This window comes from Miniopterus schreibersii (genome assembly GCF_964146895.1).
Source record: "Miniopterus schreibersii genome assembly, chromosome: 1".
NCBI lineage: Eukaryota > Metazoa > Chordata > Mammalia > Chiroptera > Miniopteridae > Miniopterus > Miniopterus schreibersii.
The window spans coordinates 59,351,528-59,370,133 of record NC_138101.1 but is presented as its reverse complement, the minus strand read 5'-3'; the positions used below and the strand labels follow the sequence as shown (position 1 = coordinate 59,370,133).

The 18,606-nt window shown below is 42.9% G+C and overlaps 1 long non-coding RNA gene across 1 annotated transcript in view; it reads left to right on the top strand.

Moving 5' to 3' along the window:
- The first annotated feature begins 4,207 nt into the window (after positions 1–4,207).
- Positions 4,208–18,606, top strand: part of LOC308557949 — a 99,125-nt gene continuing 84,726 nt past the window's right edge. The window contains exons 1-2 of the long non-coding RNA XR_013998908.1: positions 4,208–4,284; positions 5,860–5,948. This is a non-coding gene — a long non-coding RNA (uncharacterized lncRNA). The remainder of the gene's footprint in view (positions 4,285–5,859; positions 5,949–18,606) is intronic.

The window sequence follows — 18,606 nt, the reverse complement described above, 5'->3', positions numbered from 1 at the left end:
AGTTCTCTTGCCACTTGGAAAGAAAAACATGGAAGGTCAAGAAGAGAAGAAAGGCTTTGAGAAACTGTGTGATAAGTAACATCTACTCATTTTTATCCTGTTGGGAGAATCACATTCATGTAACATATGCCACTGATTTAAAACAGGTGGACACAGTGTTAGAAAATGGTAGGAATATTAGAAATTTGATTCTTAGCAGATTTTGGCCTCTCTGTGAAGTCAGTATCAGCATCTGAGGGCATAGATGCATTTCACTCAGAAGTGGCTTGAATTTGGGCTTGGGATCAGGGGTTTACTGCAGAAAGATTGGAGTCAGGACAGGAGAGGAAAGCAGGGAGATGGGACTGGAGCAGACTCTAAGGATGGCAGAGGTGAAAGCAAGGGCAGGCAAGTTGGACTTGAGGGTCTCCTGGATTAAAAGGCAGAATAAGTGGGAGAAAGGGCTGCTGGGAGGAAGGTATTTAATTAAATTGAATTCTACCTTAGCCAGCCCCTGGTAAGTGCTGACACAGACAGAAGGACAATTGGCTCCGGGATGCAAACTATTGTATAAATTATACTGAGTAACACATGGGAAAGGTCTCAGACTTGTCCCTGATACATAATGAAAGTTCAATTAGTATTATTTTTCCTCTCCTTTCTTCTCTTGATGATGCTACCAGGTGGCACACAGAAAACACTGTATTTGCTTGGGCCAAAAGCATCATCGGGACAAGACTGCCTCAGCAGCATCTCCAATCCAGGTAAAAGTTGAACTCAATGTGTGAAATGGCTGAGTGAGAAAGATCGCAGTCACAGACCAGGAGAGAAATAAAGCCGCAGCCTTAGCTGGGTTAAGAAAGAAATAATAGGGGTCTCATTTACCTTGGGGGAGGCAGGAGTACCTGGAGGCCCCAAGCTAATAATCCCAGGGGCCATTCCCTGAGCTAGCGACCGTGAGAGGCATAATAAGCCATCGAATTCCCTGGTTTTAGCATCAGACCTGACGTCCAGGAGCTGCTCAGGAACATTTGTTGAAAGAATGAATAAAGGCTCAAAGTGGTGACTCTCCTCCTCTACAACCCAGCGGGGTCTTGCTGGCAGCACAGGATCGCTGGGTAAGAAGCTATGTTCTCCCTCAAATGCCAACTAGCTGAATGGCCCTGGGCAGCAGCCTTCACTCCATCAATAGCTTTCAAATTTCTACCTCAAGGAACAGTAAGAAAATACGTATTACATGGTTGACCCAACACATACATATTTAAATGAAACAAAAGATTTACAGAACATGCTCTTACTATGTGTAATGTACTGGTATTTTTACTTTATTTCATTTTTAGAAAAAGCAAGCTTTGACCCAATACATCAATTTTTGGACCCATTAATTAGCAACCCAGAGTTCCTCCTAACCCTCCTTCCCAAAGAAACTGGGATAAATGAAACGTATGGGCTTTGAAAACCTTTGATTTTATCTTCTGTGCTGTTAAACTGTATGTAAGCATCTATTCCATTGACTTCAAAGTCCATTGTTGCCCAGACGGGCGTGGCTCAGAGGTTGGGCATCGACCTGGGATCCAGGTGATCGGGGTTCGATTCCCGGTCAGGGCACATGCCCGTGTTGCGGGCTCGATCAATTACTCTCTCATCATTGATGTTTCTATCTCTCTCTCTCCCTCTCCTTTCCTCTCTCTGAAATCAATAAAGGTATATATATATATATATATATATTTTTTTTTTTAAAGTCCATTGTTACAGTGATTTATCAATGGCTTAATTATTTTCCCTTTTCCTGTGGAATTCTTCTCCATCCCCACCTGCTCTGGTTGGGCTATTTTGAAGGCCAGTATAAAATAGCACACATTCATTAAAGGTTCTTTGTACTTTTTCATTTTTTCTAGTTAGCACAAAAACAAACAGGACCACATTCTTCCCCCACTGAAATTTAATGGTCCTATTTGACATATTTACATGGGCCTCATTTCTATATGTTTATGTATATATTAGCATGGACAGGTGCTACAAGAGCCCCACTGCCACCACGTGGCTTAAAACTCAAGAGAGCTGGGTTCTAACCTCCAGAAGCACAGTGGAGAATAGACCCTCACTGTACTGCTGTTATAGAAATAGATTTGTGTGTGTATTAGAGTCAGGAATATAAGTTTGATGTGTGTATTAGATTTGAAATAAGTAACTCCATTTTGTGTGACTGAGTGTAACTGTGATGCCTGTGTGCCACGATAAGATTAACACTTTGTAGCCCCGGCTTCCAAGCAGGCCCGCGCTCTGTAGGACCCTGATGAGACACACTGAAGACGCACCACACCTTCAACTGAACTGTTAAAAGCAGGGGCTTTTCGGCCACATCTTTGGATGCTTGTCTGCCCTCCACAGACTTCGTCCCCAGCTCCGGGAAAGCTGCCCCTGCCTTGCTCTGCCCTGCACCTCTCTGCGAGAGCTTCCAGAGGGCTGCGGTGACCGATGCCGTCGGGCCGCACCCCCAGGCCTCGTGCGTGTCTTTCAGCGGATCCTCCGGGTGGCCTGCTGGTGCCAAGAACCATTGGGAACTGGTAAATAAACCCTGTGTGATTTGCTTCATGTTTGTCTCTGTCTCCCTTCTTGAAACTTGAATTATTGGCTCGGTCTTATTGAATTAAAGTGTCTCTCGACCCTCACAGTGGTATAGCCACGTATTGGGAGTTAGACCACCTGTGTTTACATCTCCAGAGAAACTGGGACAGTTGGCGTAGTCGGCAGGATTGTGCCAAAGAATTGGCAGTACACGCAGGCATCACAGTTACACTCAGTCACACAAAATGAAGTTACTTATTTCAAATCTAATACACACATCAAACTTATATTCCTGACTCTAATACACACACAAATCTATTTCTATAACAACTTCCCATTCCTCAACACCAAACTGCCCCTGTCCTCCTCGATTTGCTGGTGAAATTCCTCAGGGGTCCAGGAGGAAAGGGAGAAAGCCACACGAAGATCTCACAACTCTAGAGCACAACAAATGTGGTGGGGTATCCATATATTTAGAAAACCACAGTGCAAGCCTCAGGAAAAAATGTAATCAAAAGGCCACTGGGAAAGCTTGGGTGATCAAGAGAGCTCCCTGCCAAAAGACCTTCTGAAAAAATGAAGGAACTCTTATTTTTGTGACAGCATGGATGGACCTGGGGATTATTATGCTAAGCGAAATAAGCGACAGAGAAGGAAAAATACCGTGTGGTATCGCTAATATATGGAATCTAATGAACAAAACAGACTTACAACAAAATAGAACAAGAGGCATGGATACACGGAACAGACTGACAACTGCCAGAGGGGAGGGGGGAGGGGGGACTGGATGAAAGAAGAGATTAGCCAAAGAATATATACGCATAGCCCATGGGCACAGAAAACAATGTAGTGAGATGGCCAGAGGGCGGGGGGTGGGTAGAGGTGGGTAAAGGGAAGACTATGCAAGGGGACATCTGCAATAGTGTCAACAATTTAAAAAAGAAAAAGAAAGAAAAGACCTTCAGATTCCAAAGGAAGGTGTAACTTCTGCCCCTTGAAACTCGGTTCAAACCACTGTCCATCATCACGCGCGCTGGCGAACGGGATGCAAGTTACGGCTTCGGAGTCCGGGAAGAGGGGGTGGCCAGGCTGCTCCCGCGTCCCCATTAGCTGCCAGAAGGGCACTCGTGTGAGGGAGGAGGGCACGTCCAGGATGCGGGCCCCAGTTTTCGCTTTGGGAGGGAAGGCGAGGTGGGGGCGAGCCTGCGGTGAAAACAGACTGGAGGGGTGAGGGCAAAGGGAGGCGACCGAAAACGGGACGGCCTCCCTGAATTTTCTTCTCCCCTCCTCCCGTGAACTTGAAATAACAACGTGGGAAAGCACGCTCACAACCACGAGGTTATCTCTGTACTTGCGCCACTCTGCAGGAAAGGTTCGGCCGGTGTGAGCGCGCACACGGGTGACCCCACTTTCAGGGAGGCCGGCTCCCCGCTCTTCCACGCCAAAGCCCGGGCTGACCCCCGCCCCCTCTTTTCCTTCTCCCCCCTCCCCTCCTCTCTGCCCTTGCACCTCAACTTCGCGCGGCCCCGCCGCACCGACACCCCGACACCCCCGCCGCAGCGCGCTCGCCCGCGCTCTTCCGGGTCCTCCGTCGCCGGGGCGACCGTCCCGGCAGCCCCGCCCCGCCCCGCGCGGCGCCCCGCGCTCGGCCGGGCGGGCTGAGCTGAGCGGCGCTGCGACCCCGCGCTGGAGGCTGCGGGGAGGGGGGCGTGGGAGACGCGGGGCGGCCGCGCCGCGGTGAGAAGGGGCGCACCTGGAAAGTTCCCCGGTGTCTGCGGAGGTTCGAGGGTTGGGGGCTCGGGCGCCTGGGCGCCTGGGGGCGACCGGGTGGACGTTCGCGCGCGTGCGTGCTGCGCGCGCCTCGCCCGCAGGGCGCCGGCCGGCCGCACCTGGCGGGTCTCGTTCCCGTGCGGGTTGCGTGCGGACGTGCGCGCGCGTCGCGTTCGCTCAGGCGGGGCGACCCTCAGCGGGGTCCTGGAGGCGGGGAGGCTGCTTGATTTTTAGGAGCTGGGCTGGGGGGAGGAGAGCGCTGCATTCCGGGGGGGATTGCTCCGGGTTGTCGCGCCTCTCGCCCCAGCGTCCCTGGAGACTTGCTCTGGGAAGGGGGCTCGGCTCCGCTTCGTGGGGCTCTGGGTGGCCGCTAGACGACAGCACCTGAGCAAGAACTTCAGGAGTCCTTGTAAACTTGGGTGGGTGCCCTGACCCGCTCCCAGCGCCCTGCGATGCTTTCACAGTTGTTGCTCCGCATTTCCTGGTGATGACGAAACAAGAGCAAACAAACAAAAACGGGAAATCAGCCACTCTGGGGATGAGAGAAAAAGCAGTGGGTTCCAGTTTGTGGAGCACTAGGCTTCAGATCCACAGCAGCTGAGGCCAGAGCTGAGCCTAGAAGGAAACAACGCAGGCATGATGAGCAGGTGGAAAGGTCTGACAAACGCCTTGGTTTCCTTATTTTCATCTTATTCCAAAAGTTCCCAGAGACTTTTTGATAAAGGAAGAGAGCAACATACACCTACCTCCCGCCCCCACAGATCCTTAGAAATTATTGTCCGTTTTTGCGGTTTCTTCTTTGCAAGGTGACCATGCCACATACGTGCAGTATCTGTTGCCAGTACTGCTCTTTTATACAGGAGCATATAATAGCGTGGAGAAGTCTCTTTGTAGAATTGGAGGCCACCCTTTCCACTGGAACACTGTGCACCTAAGAATAAAGGACATAAAAAATGGTGCACACAGATTTTTCTCTTTTATGTGAAGTACTTCACTTTGGTCTTCTGAAATACTTACAAGTGAGGCTAATTCATTTCATAGTGAGGCCTGGATATTACCCAAGTCTTTTGACCCCATATTGTAGTGCTTCCTCTAACCCAGCAATTTTCAACAGGTGTGCTGCAAGAATTTTTAAAACATGCAATACCTGACTATTTAGTCAGGGGCATTGACCTCTTTTCCCTTAGATTGTCAAGTAAAAAAATGACAACAGCCCACACAATAGCTGTCAGGTATGAATGAATCAACATTTTACCTATTTTTTGTCATCTTGGTAAAAAATATATTCTTTACAATGAGTCAATAGATTCACATAAAAATTTTTAACTTCGGGAGATGGGGTTTGAATGGACACTCTTCCTGTTACAGAGGGTGGAGGCATGTTAAAGCACGAGATTTCTTAGTCCATCCAGGTTGTCCTAACTATACAAAATTATTCCTTGTACAGTCAAGTTAATGTAGAGCTGGAGATTCTGGTTGAATAGATGTGTGATCAGATTCTCCTTTTGTTCTCTTTCTTTTTAATCATTTGACATTATTTAGGTAAAAGTCACCCAGAGGGCCACCGATCAGCCACAACTGATAAAAACACTGCAGAGAAAAGAATACTTTGGAGAAAAAGCTCTTATCAGGTGAGTCCATGAATTTATATACCATACTAAAATAATTATTTGATTGTTTGTATGTCCGTGCAACTACTCATGTAGAGTTTTCAAACTGAGCTACCAAATTAATGACGGCCAGTGTCCAGGAATTAAACAAAAAGTGTGAAATACTTTTGCATAGGAAATGTTAGAAAGTCATATGTTTGCTAGTGAAAACAAGGTGTTCTATTTGAACTTTTAGTTTAAAAAAGAGAGAAAGAGATTAAAGAAATCAAAATTATAATTTTCTCTTAAGAACAAGTTTTTATAGTTCCAGGGTTTGAAATAGTGCCATTTCCCATCCCCCCTTTTTAAAAAAATTTCTCTTTATTGTTGAAATTATTACAAATGTCCCCCTTTCCCCCCCATTGATCCCCTATACCATGTACTGCTCCCCCAAGCCGTCACCCCACTATTATCTATGTCCATTGGTTATGCATATGCATATAAATTCTTATGTTAATCTCTCCCCACCCCCACCCCCGCTTTCCCTCTGAGATTCATCAGTCTGTTCCATGCTTCTGTATCTCTGGATCTATTTTGTTCATCGGTTTATTTTGTTAATTAAATTCCACAAATGAGTAAGATCATGTCACACTTGTCTTTCCCTGACTGGCTTATTTCACTTAGCACAATAGTCTCCAGGTCCCACCATGCAGTCTCAAAGGGTAAGGGACCCTTTTCACAGCTGCATAGTATTCCATTGAATAAATGTCTGAGAAGATGCTTGATATGATTTCAATCTTCTTGAACGTAGACTTGTTTTGCGTCCTGACATGTAGTCTATATTTGAGCGTGTCCCATGTGCATGTGAGGAGAATGTCTATTCTGCAGCTTTGGAGTGGAATGTTCTGTAAATGTCAATTAAATCCATCTGATCTAGTGTGTCATTTAGAGTCACTGTTTTCTTGTTGATTTTTTGTCTGGACGATCTACCCAGTAAAGTCAATAGGTGTTAAAGTCCCCCAGTATGACTGTGTTGCTGTCCATCTCTCCTTTAAAGTCCTCCAGAAGTTTTGTTTTTTCCAGCCTGTGTGAGTCTTTTGTTCTGAGGTGGGTCTCTTGTAGGCCGCATATATTTGGGTCTTGTTTTCTTATCCATTCAGCTACCCTATGTCTTTTGATTGGGACATTTAATCCATTTATATTTAAGGTTATTATTGATAGGTACTTACCTATTGCCATTTTGTTTCTTTATGCCTATGCTTCTCATTCTCTCTATTTCAACTTCTTATTACAGCAGTCCCTTTAACATTTCTTACAATGCTGATTTGGTGGTGATAAAGTCCTTCAGCTTTTTTTTTTGGCATATGAAGTTCTTTATTTCACCATCTATTTTGTATGATAGCCTTGCTGGATAGAATATTCTTGGTTTCAGATCCTTGTTTTGCATTACCTTGAATACTTCATGCCATTCTCTTCTGCCCTGTAGAGTGTCTGGTGAGAAATCAGCTGACAGCCTTATGGGAGTTCCTTTGTAGGTAACAGATTGCTTTTCTCTTGCTGCCTTTAAGATTCTCTTTTTGTCTTGGATTTTTCCGTTTTAATTATGATGTGTCTGGGCCTGGCCCTCTTTGAGTTCTTCTTGCTTGGGACTCTCTGTGCCTCCTGAACTTGTGTGACTTTTTCCTTGACCAGGTTAGGGAAGTTTTCTGCCATTATTTCTTTAAACAGGTTCTCTAACCCTTGCTTACTTTTGACCTCTTCTGGAACTCCTCTGGTGCACATATTGCTATGTTTCTTTTTGTCCCACAGCTCCCTTAAGCAGTCCTCCTGTTTTTTAATTGTTTTTTCTTTTTGGTTCTCTGATTGATTTTTGCTACCCTGTCTTCTAATTTGCTGACGTGATCCTGAGCTTCCCCTAATCTGCTGTTCATTCCTTCCAATGTGTTTTTAAATTTTATTTCTACTATGTCATTCTTAATTTCCTTCATAGTTTCTATTTCTTTTTTCATGCTGTTGAGCATCCTTATGATCAGTATTCTGAACTCTATATCTGATAGATTGCTTATCTCCATTTCATTTAGCTCTTCTTCTGGAGAATTCTTTTGTTCCTTCATTTCTGGCTTGTTTTGTCGTCTCCCCATTTTGGCTGCCTGTTTGGATTTGTTTCTATGTATCAGATAGATCTGTGAGGACTCCCAGTCTTTTGGATGGTCTCTGGTGCAGGCCAATGTCAGACACTGTTTGTGACTGGCCTTGAGTACTCCGTTTGAAATTTTCCACACTCTACAGCTTGTGCTCCCCTCTGCTGGGGCTGGGTGTGTTTGGATAGGACCAAGGTGTGCACCAAAGTCTGCTTTTCCAAGCCCTGGGTCCAGAAGCAAATCAGGCAAAGACTCAACGCACCCAGAGGCTGTTATTCAGTCAATTCATGAGCCTCAGGCTGTAGAAACTCCACAGGGTGGGGCAGCTGATTGTTATCAGTCGCTTAAGGAGCCTCAGGCTATAGAAACTGCAGGGGGTGGGGCCAGAGGTTTTCCAGCAGGGTGGGGCAATTGCTTTCCCTTCAGGCAAAAGCTGCTTGGAAGGTAAATGTCTGCCTGAGAAAGATGTCCTCTGTCATATGGGGGAACGACTCAGCCCCCGGGTCCAGATGGGTGCCTTGCCCCCTGAGATCTATTCCCCGAGCCAGCCTCCCTGGATTCTCCTCACACAGCTCCAGTCCACTCTGCCTTCCCTTTGCTGGAGCCCAAGTTGAGTAGCTGTACAGGAAACTTTAAGAGGGTGCCTGCATTTCCAGCCATCTCTGCCTGGCAGAAAGAAATCCTCCTGCTTTTTACAGCCAGATGTTATGTGGGTACCTTTCTCAGTTCTGGTGCTCTAGGCTGGGGAGCCAAGCTGGGATTTGGACCCCAGAGTTCTCAGTGGAAATTCCCCACATCTGAGATCTCCCTCTGGACTTTCAGCTGTTGCCTATGGGAGCCCAGCCAGCCCTCTCACTCCTTCCTACTTCCTATCAGCCTGTATGTGGTCTCCACTTTTCCTCCTTGGTTATGAGGATGCTCTCTAGCTCATTTTCAGTTGCAGTTGATTATTCAGGGTGGTTTTTCTATATTTCAGTAGTAATTCCAGTTTGGTCCTGGAAGAGTGTCTGTGTAGCTTCCACTCAGTCTGCCACCATCTTGGATCTCCCATCCAGTTTACCCTTTTAAAAAAGTCATAATGATTTTACATATTTTGTTGCTTTTTAAATGTGTTTTTAAAAAATTTTTATTTATTGACTTTAGAGAGAGAGAAAGAGAGGAAGGGAGAGAGAAATATTGATTTGTCGTTCCACTTATTTATGCATTCATCGGTTGATTCTTGTATGTGTCCTGACTGGAGATCGAACCTGCACCCTTGACATATCTGGATGATGCTCTAACCAGCTGGGCTCTTGTGTGCTTTCTACTCATGATGACAAAAGTTCTGTAGTTTTAAGAATTTTTATCAGCTCATTTTGCAAGTTTTAGAAACAACTTAAAATAGAATACTTGAAATTTCTACCTGAACCTTAGGTCTTTTGAGGTATAAATTTATTTAGTTGATCTAACTTATGGAAGAAATATTTATAAAGGTTAATCAAGTGGCTCAGGTGTCTCTTTTTACTTCCTGGAATTCAGAAAACAACTTCAAGTCTGAAGAATTACTTTTTCATAAATGTAATAACTTATAAAAAATCAAGTTAAAGTTTTGAGAAACACCTTTTTTTTTTTTTGAGTTATACTCGCTTTTAAATAAAAACTTGAAATTAGTTAAGTCCCGTAAAGTTTGTTATTACTAAATGCTTTTATTCCATCAAATAAATAAAATAAAACTATATGCTCATAAAAAGGGGCAATATTTCTCTTCATTTATCTTTTTCCAGCTTTTGTGTAGAAATCCCCAGTTCCGCTTATGAACACTCTTTTTGTTCTGTCCTTATGTCAGGATTACATAAAGACAGAGCAAAAAGAGTGTTTATAAATTAATATCCGAAGACAAATTTTATTATTTAAAAATCATAAGGCTATTATTTTTTTTAATCCTTACCCGAGGATATTTTTCCCATTGCTTTACAGAGAGAGAGAGAAAGAGAGAATGAGAGAGAGGAAGGGAGAGGGAAGGAGGGCGGAAGGGAGAGAGAGAAAGAAACACTGATGTGAGAGAGACATATCCATTGGTTGCCTCCAACACACACCCAGACTGGGCTGGGATCAAGCCTGCAACTGAGGTATGTGCCCTTGACTAGAACTGAACCCAACACCCTTCAGTCCGAGGGCCAACTCTCTAACCACTGAGCCAGACAGGCTAGGGCAAGGCTATTATTTTTTTAAACAAGTTTCAATAATAGGGAAATTGTTCTTTTTACATTTATTTGTGACAGAATAGAATACATTCATGTAATATAATTATGTAATTTTATCCCAAACTTCAGTGTATTTGTTTTTAAGATTTACAGATTATTATTCACATACCTCCAAGCAAAACAACTAAAGTTTGAAAGTACAGAGAACTTCATAAATGTACTATAGAGTCAAAATAGCTTTTGAAAGGAAATATGCTGTCTTGTTTTGCTGGATCTGAAATAATTTAAGCTAGCCAATTATAATGTTTTTCCATGAGAAACATGGGAATTTATATTTAATATAAACACCCAACACCCCACAGCATGTGAAAGCATGAAGTTAAAACCAATGAGGAGAGTTGGATACAAATATTTTTTACATTTTTGTGCACTTTTATGCTGTTGTTTCTTAGGGCCAGTGACTGGTGCAATATTCCTTATATTCTGTATATTTCTGTGACTTGACATTAAATAGTCCCAGGATTTCTTTCAGAATTTTATGTGCAAAAGTAAATCCATGGCACTTACACAGTTACTATGAAAGAAACGTGTGTATTTACAAACATCTGATACTTATAAAGTATTTGCAGAGAATTTCTAGTCAAAATGATGACACAGACAAGTGAAAAAGATGCCATACCTCTTCTTATTTTTGAACTCACAAATCAAATAGTTGGCCCACATCCAAGATCATATCTGTATCTATATATCTATTGATATGTACTTACAAGTTGAGAACAAAATACTCAGCTCCCAGTTCAAAAGCTAATCAAGCTGAAGTGTTTTCACTGGTGTCTTCTAACAAGGACCCTGGAAATTAGGGAGGGACTGTGAGTCAAGTCAGAAAATCTCTTGATGCCAGCTATGGGGATAGGGAACCTCTTTGGAACGTAGAGACTGGCTGCCAAGGTTTTCTTTGTCCCATCATTAAAGGAAGATGAAAGAACTCTACTTGGTGTGATGCCACTTTTGATGAAGTTGCTTAGAGCAGTCTCAATATACTTGCTATTCCAGGCTACCTTAAGTGAGTCTTAGAGCACCAGGTACCATGTGGATGTGCCTTTTTTTTCCAGTGTCTTTAGTTTATAACTAACAGAGAGAGGAAACTAATTAAATAAAGTCTTTAAATACTTTATCCAATCTTGACCCATTGATATTTTATCAAGTAACTAAATTTGCCATCCTTAGATCATATGCCACAATTCATTGTATTTAAGATATCAACTGTAAGATGCACCATTATATTATATACCCCTGAGAAAGAAAGCTACTGCTGTCAATTACACTGTGACTCATCATCAACTATAAGTCATACTCTGGTTTTAGAGATTTTAATGGAAGGTGTACATATTAGATTCTATGAAATGAAAGTATTTTTGTGTTATTTAATTCAGTTAGCTGACCATCAAAGCTACTGTGCATCTTCTCTTGTTCAGGTCCCCAACTCTCTGTCTTTTCACCTCTTTCCTCCACAGGAGAAAGCCAGAACTCAGTAATGACCTTTCCAATTCACTATGACACAAGTACACATGTTCCCTCATTGTCTCAGCCTCTATGCTCCAGAGTGAGCTCCGGTCTCACTCTTACAAACTAAAGTGACCAGGAACAATGGCCATATACCTTATAGGAGGGAGGAAGCCTGCCCTCTGTTTGGAAATATAAACGTGTAAATGTGATATTAATTGCCTCACAGTAGTCAGTTGTTTGAGTCTATCAATTTGTTTAACTTGTTACTTATTAATGAATAGTTATAGTTTGTTGTTTCCGGGTTCCAGGTTTTCACTATTATAAGAATGTTTCATTTTCTCATATAATCCTCAAACAACTCTATAAAATGTGAACCATTTAATCCCATTTTACAGATGAAGAAATAGAGGCATGGGGAAATGAAATAACTTGCCTTATTCATGCATGTAGTAAGTGGGAAAGATAGAATTTTAACCAGAGCCTACATTATTTCCTTCTGTTGTCTTCATGCCAAAAAGAGGGAACATATTGGTACTTTTTTAATATATTAAATAAGATGTTGGAGGGGTGTTGCAGAGTATGTATCAGGAGCTTCAGTAGTGTTTGTAATATGCTATTTTCTCAAGTGTAGGTCATGGATTCACAGTTGTTTATTTCTGTGCTTCTTAATAACATTAGTGTTGCATATGACCTTTCATACGTATCCTCTATCGCACAATTAAAGCTATAAAAAATCCTGGTACTGGTATAAAGGTGTGTGACTAAAATCTAAAGTCATGTTCTTTTGATTGCTTTAAATTTCTTGACCTATTTCTGCATGGCTAGGGAAAGGAGAGATTGGAATAATGATTTAGGATGCCAGGGAGAGCGCTTATCAAGTTTGGTCACATAATGGTCTCCACAGCAACTGTTTGTCTGGCACCCTTGTTCTAGGAACTGCTCTTTTCCCAAAATTCATTGATATGGTGGAAGGCACCATGATTGCACGTTTTGGATACAGTTGATTGGACCAAAAGTGGCCACCTGAATCGAGATATTGTTACTGTGGTAATTCATTTCCTGGCTTCAGTTGATTGGTCTATAAGCAGGACATGACTCAGGCTAAGCCAATCAGTGTCCTTTTCCTAGAATTTTAGAATTGGAATTGGGAAACTTAAAAAAAAAAATACACTTTACATTCTATTGGGAAACTATTAAGGTTCAAATTTGGATCTGCCAGTAGAATCTTGGAGAAAAATTCATTTGCATTCAAAGAGAAAGAAGACAAGGCAGATAGAAACATGGATGAGTCCTTGGGAGTCTTGATGGCATTTAAGGCTTGGTTCCAGAGGCTCCTGAGGCTCAGCTACACCCCGGACCTTCCAGAAACTAAGTTGTGTTGTAAGAGTCCACAGTATGCATTTAATAAATTACTTATTAAAAGTACTTTTTTAAAAAAATTTTCTTTCACTTTAACTGAGAAAGTTCTTATTTAAGTCAATTTATCAGCAAGTGGTGCTGTAAAAATTAGAAGACAGAATAATGAGGACTGTTTCTGTGATGACCATTGAGAGCTTAATAGCTTATAGACTTAGGACAAGTATTTCTATTGAAAAACCAAAAGAGAGCAAACCAAGAAACATATTCTATTAGTCATCATATAAAAATTGATAGAAGTAAAGTCATCAATGTTGCAGAACTTCCTTTGCCGAAATAGAGGCAGAGGGTGACTAATGAATTCCAATCAACAGGAATGAACCATCTAAAATCTTATCTTTGTTACCACCTCAGGTTTGTGTAAAATAAAGTATGTGAACCAGGTAACTGCCTAGCTCCTTGCTAGCTCAAAAATTCTTTAGCTCTTATGTTAAAACATCAATAGTGTGTTAAAGTCCTGAACATATGACAAAGATTATTTCATATTGAACATAGCTGTCAAAGTGGAGGTCCTGGCTGACGTGGTTCCAATGATAAAATCAGACCAAGAGCCCCAGAATACTCTTTATTGGTTAGTTAACAAATTTGTGTTGACAACAAATTGCTAACAGCTCTCAGAGGTGACTTGTGAGGTATAAATTATAGCCTGTGCTTTTTAGATGCTAAAAATATATAGACATGTTGCATAAAGATTTATGAAAGTAAAATCAAATCCCTATCATTTTTTTTTTCTGTATGGCTTTTAATTTAAAATTGCTACTCGACTCAAGATCCAGTTCATATTTATTTTCATTTTAAAGTCTAGCTTATTTTTTATTTAACACCAATGGTTCACTTGTTTATGAATATTTTATTTTCTATGACTTAGTACAATATGTGTAAGTAATTAATGATTACAAAACATTTTTGACAAGTGTGGAAAATAGTCGTTAGTGTTTTCCATCTGCTACATGGTATGTCACCAAAAGAACTGTTGATCCTGCAGAATAGGGAAGCACCTATGTAAGCACCTTCCAGAAATATAAATGTCTAATGAATTAATTTTGATCATTATATATTTTTATAAGTGCTATCACATGTTGTTTAAATTACCCATTATCAAAATTACCTGCATGTTGTCACTTCCAGAGCTTAATTCTGGAAAGTTTTAAAAGAACAAATAACTCCTTTCTGTTTGAAATCCGTCCTTTTAAGAGTCACAACACTGGGAAGGGGAAGATAGTGGCTCTGTGAGAAGCAGCAGAGCACCCCCACTCCCCCAATCGAGCCATGGACTCGATTTCCTCCTAAATTCATACGTAGTCAGCTTGGAAAAACCAGAAAACCTACCTGAGTGGACGGAGTGTGAGTGGGGAGCACTGAAGAAACATCACGGAGTCCGGTAAGAGAGGGGGGCGTAGGAAGGGGGAGCCCCCCTGAAGCCTGTGCTGGGTTCCGAACCCTGAGGCCTGGAGGCTGCAAAGCTCCCTCCCCTCAGGAGTGCGGACAGCACCCAAAAGCGGGGATCCCACACCCGGAGCGACGAGAGGGGAAGGAGCGCCCTGCGCACAGGGCAGAGGGCCCCAGGGGAGCGGTGAGTCCTGGAGGGAACGGCGCCTTCCTAGGAAACAAAGCCTCTAATGGTGGACGGCGCCTTCCTAGCGAAACAAAGCTTCTAGTGGTGGCTGCGACCAGCATCTAGTGCTCAGGGTGCGGATCATAGGGAAGGCTGTCCCAAGGTCTGTGGCACCCAAGTGGTAAGGGACCAGAGGACTGCGCTGGGCAGCCGCACACAGGGACCCTCTGTCCCCCTGTGGGGCATTGTGTTGAGCCCCAGAAAGCACTGAATCTGTGTGACGTGGGGAAGGGGAGGAGCCCTTCCGCCCTGAGCTCAGGTGCCGAGAGGCTGGGATCTGTGACCAGCCCTGAGGGTGTCCTCCTGCCCTGAGCTCCTGGAGCTGAGAGGCTGGGATCTGTGACCAGCCCTGAGGTCCCGCCCTGAGCTCCTGGTGCCGAGGCTGGGATCTGTGACCAGCCAGCCCTGAGGGGCGCCAAGGTGGCGCCTGAAGCTGCCCCAGCTTTGCTGAGACCAGTGGTGCGAGGAGCTGCGTGGAGCTGACTTTGGGTCCCCTCCCACTGGGGGCCTTGGTGCGCGGGCAGCGGGACCTTGCGGAGCGGACTCTCTGCCTGTGTGTTGCTTTGTACATCTGCCAGTTTGATTGCGGAACTGGCTCCCACCTTCCCAGTGTGCACTGTGTGGACCAGTGGAGTCTGGGATTGGGGTCTGCACAGTAGATGGTCTGAGGGTGCGACAAGCCAAGCAGAGCTGAGCAGGGAGGGGTGGCGCCTCTCCTGTAGCCAGGAGCACCGCCCCCAACAGGAAAGGGGCAGGTCCAGCTCCCTGAAGCCCCAGACACACCCGCAGGGCACAGTCCTGAAGGGGAAGGGAGAGCAGCTCACAGGAGGATGTTACAAGAATAAGACTCTCAGGGACTGTTGTTTGGGAACTGGAGGAAACGCTGAAAACCCTGCTGGGGGCAGGGCAGGCAAAGGGCCCACCAGAATATGTTTTTAATCGAACCAATGGAGCCCAGGCTGCTGAAATGGCCCATACAGAAAAGGCAACAGGCTGAAATCAATCTGAAGCTGCAGCAGGACAGAGCCTGGGGAACTGGAATCAGAGGACAGGGTAGGGACTGAGGAGCTGGCTGTGGAGCAGAGACTAACTCCCGCAGAGTGAGTGCCTGACAGCGACACCTTTAAAAGGAGTGATACCCTGTGCTACACTAGCCACTCTGTACCCTAAAGACTCTACAGAAGACTCTGGAGTAAGACCAGGCAATAACAAGGTTGCAAAATAGCTGACAAGAGGAGGTGGTCCACGGAGAGCCTCAGATCAACCATCTACCTAAGGACACCACAGCCAAACCTAGACGGCTCCTCACATTGGGTGATACACAAGTACCTCCCAGGAGAACAAATCAGCATACAAAACAGTGACCCTCAGACAGCATAAGCTGCCCAGAAGGAACACACCTGATTGACTATCTTTTTTTTCTTCTGTTTTTTTGTTTGTTTATTTTTTGTTTGTGTGTTTGTTTTTTTCTCTTTTTTCCTTAGGAAGAAGTGAAAGGGGAGAAAATTTGCTTTTTCTTTTTTAAATTTTATAAATTTTTTTTAATTAAAAAAAAATGTTTTTTAACTAAATTTTTTTCTCTTTTTTATAAAAGAATTTTGTCTTGCTTGGTTTGTTTTTAGTTTCGTTTTGGTTATTTGCTTTGTTTTGTTTTATCCTTGCTTCTACTATCAAGACTTTCTTGATATCCCTGCTTAATGACTGGGGCTTTATCATTATAACCAAGTTTACTGCTTTCCTCTATAGTTTCCTCAAAATCTCTTACAGGACTCCCTCCCTGCCTGGGCTATGTCTCTCTCTCTCCTCTCGACCCATTGGCATAACTTTTTTTTTCTTCTTTTCCTACTTTTCTTTCGTTCTTTTGTTATGCTCCTTTCTGTCTTCCTGTCTTTTTGTTCGATTGTTAGTTTCTCTTATTCTCTTTATTGTATTTTTGTTTTCTCATTTTCAACTATTATCCTATTCCAATTCTCTCCCTTAATTTTTTGCTGGCCCTTCTTTCAGAATCTTTTCTCTGCTTCTGTTATCTCCCAGTAGCTTCTCTATTTTTTACATTTTAATTTATTATTATTTTCTAAATTTTCACCACTATTAACAACAATATACATCTTTCTCTCTAAGCGTTACTTTTCTTTCTCTCTTTTTTTTAAGTTTTTTTGTGTGTGTGTGCTTTCTCCCTTCACTCTCCCAGTTCTGTTTTTACGTGGGTTGTTTTCATTGTGACTGTCAAGATATTTTGTAAGATACCTCTTGTTTCCTGGAAGTTTAGTTGTGTATTATCCTGCCTTGCCAGCACCCGTACAACAGCTTACATGACAAGGTTGAGGCTGAGACACAGTTAGCTAACCTGAGAGGAGGGTCCTCCCAAGGACTGATCAATGACAACCTAGACTCAACCACAACAGGAGAACATAAAGAAACCACAAAAGGGACATTCACAAGAGGGACACTCCTAGAGCAAAAAACTCAGAAGAATAAGGAAAACACACCTCTGGGGTCCACTGGACCCACACGACAAAATCCCATCCCACAAGACTGCTAGACAGCAAATATACCTAATATATAGATACAAACCCCTACCAAAATGGGGAGACATAGAAACAACCCCCAAATTAAAGAAAAGGAAAAATCGCCTGAAAAAGACTTTTATGAGATGGAGTTAAACAAGTTATCAGAAACGAAGTTCAGAGTATTGACTATGAAGATGTTCAAGGAACTTAAGAAGACACTAGATGATAAGATCGAGGACCTTAGTGAAAACATGAAAAAAGAGATACATACCATAAACAAAACTCAGACAGAGATAAAGAATGCTGTATCTGATATCAAGAATGCACTGGAAGGAATTAAAAGCAGGCTCAATGAAGCAGAGGATAGAATAAGTGACTTAGAAGATAAGGTAGCAAAAAATCACACAATCAGAGCAGCAAAAAGAAAAAAAACAATTAAAAAGCATGAGGATAATCTAAGGGAGTTTTGGGACAACATAAAGCGAAACAACATTCGCATTATAGGAGTGCCAGAGGGGGAGGAAAGAGAACAAGGGATAGCAAACTTGATGGAAGAAATAACGTTAGAAAACTGCCCTAGGTTGGCGAGGGAGAAAGCCACAAAAGTTCAGGAAGCACAGTGGGTTCCAAACAAGAGGGACTAAAAGAAACCCACTCCAAAACACATCATAATTAAAATGGCAAATGGCAAGGACAAAGAGAAAATATTAAGGGCTGCAAGAGAGATACAGCAGTTACCTACAAGACAACCCCCATAAGACTGACAGCTGATTTCTCAATAGAAACTGTTCAGGCCCGAAGGGAGTGGCATGAAGTTTTCCAAGTAATGAAAAGAAAGAACATACAACCAAGATTGCTTTATCTAGCAGGGCTATCATTTAAAGTTGAAGGTGAAATAAAGAGCTTCCCAGACAAAAAAAGGCTAACGGAGTTCAGTACCACCAAACCAGCATTGCAAGAAATGCTAAAAGGACAGCTTTAAGAAAAAGAATAGTGAGAGAAAGTAACATCAGTGTAAAGGGGAAAAATGGCATTAAATAAGTTGATATCAGTAGTAACCTTAAATGTAAATGGAATGGTCAATTCAGAAGACATAGGGTAGCTGAATGGATAAGAAAACGGGACCCGAATATATGCTGTCTACAAGTGACCCATCTGAGAGCAAAGGACTCACAGAGGCTAAAAGTGAAGGGATGGAGTAAAATATTCCATACAAATGGAAATGGAAAGAAGGCTGGAGTAGCAATTCTTATTTCTGACAAAATAGACTTCAAAATAAAGACCATAACAAGAGACAAAGATGGTCACTGCATAATAGTAAAGGGATCA